Consider the following 4793-nt stretch of genomic DNA (forward strand, 5'->3'; position numbering starts at 1 on the left):
GGCGGGCAGCGCCCGGGCGGGAGGCCTCCGCCAGCCTGCTCCGGCTCGGCCTCCGCAGACACCGGCGTGCAGCCTCCTCCCCCCCGCCGTCGCTGTGGGACGCGGGCCCGCGCCGAAGGCCGCCGGGGCGGGAGCGGGCTGGGCGGCAGGCAGCAGCCCCAGGCTGCCGCTCCTCAGCCCGGCGCAGGAGCCGGCGTTCCCCGCGCCGCTCTGCGGCCCTTGCACCCGCTCCCCTCCCAGCCCGCAGCGCGGCTCCCTCCTCAGCAGCCCTCGGGCCGGAGGGCAGGGCCCTCACCGCCCCACGCAGGCCGGGAGCCGGCAGGCGGGTGGGCAGAGGCGGCTCTCCGAGGGCCCCGGCCGCACCCTCACAGCCGCTCCCTTCGCTCCCTCCCTGCCACAAGGCTGCTCTGTTGCTCGCCAGACCTCGGGGAAGCTTTAACTGGGTCTGGCCGCAGCTGCGTGAAACCAGGGGCCGGAGGGGCTCAGGGCCACGGCGTGCGGGGAGTCGCGGGCCCGGCTTCAGGTACCGGCAGCCTCGTGGATGGCGCAGCGTGGAGCTCGCCGCTCCCGCCGGCACCCTCGGCCCAGGAGAACCCCTGAGCCCCGACAGCCGCTCCGGCATGGAGCAGGGGGACAAATTCCCCGGCCTGGTGCTCACCAAGGCCCCTTGAAGCAACCATGTTTGATTCTCCAGTGTGTTTCACCTCATGCGTCCCATCACGATTTTCAAGCACCAGATGAGGTGACAGGAGTTTAAGACAGGCGTTTTCGGGGTTTCGCTATTATACATATATATATTTACAGCTCAATAAAACAAGAAGAAATAGTCAAAGTGAACAGACTGTGGAAAGTGATTTGTTCCAACTCTTCACTGCATTGCAAGAAACCAATCAAAGAGGCTCAGGAGTGGCTTGAGCGTAATTTATTAACCCAAGAGGGGCCGCATTGTTAACCAACATTATTTATAGGGAACAGCTCAACCATCTCTACCGAACAACCGTGTGATACTGCAGGGACAAATGCAATGAGTTACTACACAGACAGGACAAAACCAGCAGCAGATCTTTGTTACAGCTGTTAGAAAAAGTGTCCCCAGGAGACAGGCACTGAATCTCTAATGGCTATCTTATTTCTCTGACAATTTATTTAAGTTTTAACTTAACAGCGGGAATGATAGCCACAGTTACGCAGTGACTTCCAATAAAGGAGCGTATTGCTGATCTGCAGCTGGTGTTTTCTTATTTATTTCCAAGTCTTTAAGTTCCAGACTTAGCATATGGTGCCATATAAATAATGATATAATAATACGGTTTTGCTTTCCATGTGCCTGGATCGAAAAAAGAGCCATGTGATTTATGTTACATGAGCATTGTATTTAAGGCATTATTTTGCTCAGAATTTTTAATGCATTTAAAATGCATCTTCTGCGTTTCGTAATCTGTTCTTCTGAAAGAATAAACACAGCAGTGATGTTTATTTAATGGAGTCATTCATCTTACTTCCTTGTACAAAATCCTAGCTTTCCAGCCCCAGCAGCCAGACCCCTGCAGTAGGCAGTGGGGTTGGAAATGGAGAGATCTGCTGTTTACCAGTGAGGCACCGATGGAAGGAAGACATGGGGCTCGAGATTTACCCACAGCAGGACGCTGTTTGAAGCCAGCAGGCAGCTGAGAACTGCTTAGTCCCATCCAGTAAAAGATGGAGAGGAGAAACCCACGGGAGAAATTCTGCAGGGAGTCATGCTGTGGAGAAGACAGCACTGGGCTGGCTCAGCACACAACTGCCCATACACAGACAACTGAAAGCACATGCCTACTTCAGTCAAAACTGTAACCGCAGTTCCTAGAGCGAACAGCACCCCCCTGAAGTATGACAGGGCTGTAACGGTTTACAGCTTTCCTCTCAGACCCTCGATAAACTAGCTCTGTCAGCATTACGGCCGTGCAGAAATACCTCGCTGCAGGGCAGGGAAGATCTCCAGACTCACACCTCAACTGTTTCTGGACGTTGCTGTCTTAGTTTCCAGACTGACTGGCAGCAAGACCTCATCAAGCAAAAATTTCTTCACAGCTACAAGGGTTGCACACACAGATCACTGCAGAACAGAGTATTTCTAAGGGCTGTGCAAGACAAACCAGTGAATATTCTGCCTAGAAACTTAAGCCTGCTCCACTGGTCCACAGCTGCTAAAGGAAATATGTCAGGGTCCACAAATCAAAGACTGACAATCCCGAGCACCAGGCAGTCCACTGCACCCTCTCCCATCATGTCAGGACGGTATAATCAGTGGACGTTGAAGAAGTCAGATCCTGCTATCTCCCTAAGAGTCCACCCAACCAGCTGCCTAAGACCCTTCAACAATTTTACAGATTGTACCCAGCATCTTTCTAAATCACTCCAAGCAAACACAGACCAAAAAAAACCCGCCACACTCAAAAAGCCAGCAGTCCCATGCTGTCCAGAACCATCACAGTCACATGGGAAAGTGGGAGACGTAAGATGGGCTCAGAGGAGTTGAGTAATGACCTGGCACCCCACAAGCGCACACTGTAGTGCTGCAGTGCAAGATGATCTGAGTGGGCAGTGTGGCTCCGGACACAGACGTCACAAACCCAGTACTGGAGCAGTGGGCAAGCCATTTCTCTGGAAAGGTCAACAGCATAACCTGAAAAACACACACAAACTGAGCTGCTCTGAATGGAAGTGACACCTGTTAGTTTAGCACAGGTTCTGAAGTCCGCTATCTCCCTCCCTCTCACCCCCCATCAACCCCTATGGCAGTTTCAGCCGCTCATGTTTCAATCCCAGCTCTTGTCACGCTGGAGCATGAACCAGAGTATTTCAGAAGCTGGTTACTGTGGTAACCCAGCACAGCTTTTATCTTTATTTCTTTTATCTCCTCCTTGGGGGAAACTGCCAATCTATTTATTTGCTTTTTCCGATGAAGTTCATCACACAGCACACCATCAGGATCTGTGTAAAACCGAGGAGAGGAGAAAGCACCTCTCACGTGAACGTGCATGTAAATACTTCTCCCACCGCTCTACTACTCTACCTCTTGGTTCCCTGCTTCTTTTCACAAGCCGTTTGCCGTATCCTTTTCCATCTGACCCTCCGCATACAGCTAGTCTCTGCCCTTCGCCTCCAGGCCTCCTCACCACCATGGTACCAACAGGGCCAACAAGAGCAAATGGCTACTCTGGGCCTTCTTGCGTCCTTTACAGAGGCACGGTAAGGCCGAAGGGACACTGGAATTCAGAGCGCAGCGACCCAGCTCCCCACAAAACGAAAGGCCTGCAGCAGGCTGGGCTACGGCGACCCCCACACCCTCCCCTCTGCCAAGGGACCCCTCGCATCCACCAAGCCACAGGCAGCCGGGGGCCCCCCCAGAGGGCTCGCTGCCCGCTGACACGCACCAAGAGACCTCTCTGGCTGCTGCGGGGGGAAGAATGCCAGGGCCAGAGCCAGGCCGAGGCCTCCCCGCAACTCCTCGCCACCCCCCCCCCCCCCCAAGCCCCGCCCGGCGCTTCCGCCTAAACCCAAGATGGCCGCGCGGGACTCGCTGCCCACGTGACCCCGGCGGCACCGCCTACCGAGACAAGGGGCTGCGGTTTCCCCGGCAACCGCCCCAGCGTCTTCCGCCGCCTGTGCCGCCTACGGCGAGCGACGGGCGGCACAAGGGGCCGGCGCCGGGGGAAGGCGAAGCTCAACCCTGCCCCGCCATGGCGAGTCGGGGGCTGGTGAGGGCGGGCGGCGGCGGCCCCGGGCCCGGGCCCGGAGGCCTCTTCCCCTCTTCTCCCGCGCGCACCCAGCCCCGGGGGCCGCCCCTACACCCTCTCCGGCTGCCTCGACCCCCAGGCAGCCTGTCCCGGCCTCCTGCTCCCCCAGGCCCCCTGACCCCGCGGCCCACTTCTCCCCCGCCCCCCCCCCCCCCAAATGAAGCATCCTGTCCCCAGTCACAACACCCCCCTTCCCAATTACAGGGAGGGGCGCGGGTCGTGCCCCCCTCCCCGGCCTGCCCCCGACGCAGGCTGCAACCGGGCCCCCCAAAACCAGCGAGCAGCTGACATGGCTCCAGCCTCCTCTGCCCCGGGGAGTGTGCAATAGAGTCCCCCCCCAGCTGGTGAGCGAGGATCGGGCACAGGTGCAGCCCCTGCACAGCTCAGACCAGGTCTGAAGGCTTGGGCCTGAGCTTGAACAGAGTTCCTGGGCTCAGGGGCAGAAGGACCGGTCACAGGAATTAAAGCCTGTTAGTGCTTGCTCTAAGAGGGGCTGCAACGTATGCGCAGAAGGATGCAGTAATGTCATGTACATGGTCTGCAGGGCTATGTGTTTAAAACATTCTTTGTTCTCTATTTTTTAAATATTTTAGCAAGACCCCAATGACCATTCAGAATCTGAAGTGGAGGAATCTGGCACACCACCAGCTGTTGAACTGTCTGAGGGCCAGATGCCTACAGTTGAATCCCCACCATCGCTGGATGACTTACCTGGGGTTAAAACACCAGCATCTGCAGACCAGCCATGTGTAGTGGAATTGCCAGTGTCTGCAGACCAGCTGGTTGTTGAGAAACCACCAGGTTCTGAGGACCAGTTGCTTGTCACCGAATTTCTCACATCCAGGGAAAACTCAGATGAGATCAGACCACTTGTGGGTGAACAGCCAGGTTTCAAAGTCAAGATGGACGTGTCTGACTCCGCACAGGCTGGCAGTAAAACACCTGGGGCTCAGTCATCAGCAACTGTAGTCAAGCCAACGGAGACTACATGTGAAATATCAGAGCAGCCAATGG

This window comes from Opisthocomus hoazin, chromosome 1 (assembly GCF_030867145.1).
Source record: "Opisthocomus hoazin isolate bOpiHoa1 chromosome 1, bOpiHoa1.hap1, whole genome shotgun sequence".
Taxonomy (NCBI): domain Eukaryota; kingdom Metazoa; phylum Chordata; class Aves; order Opisthocomiformes; family Opisthocomidae; genus Opisthocomus; species Opisthocomus hoazin.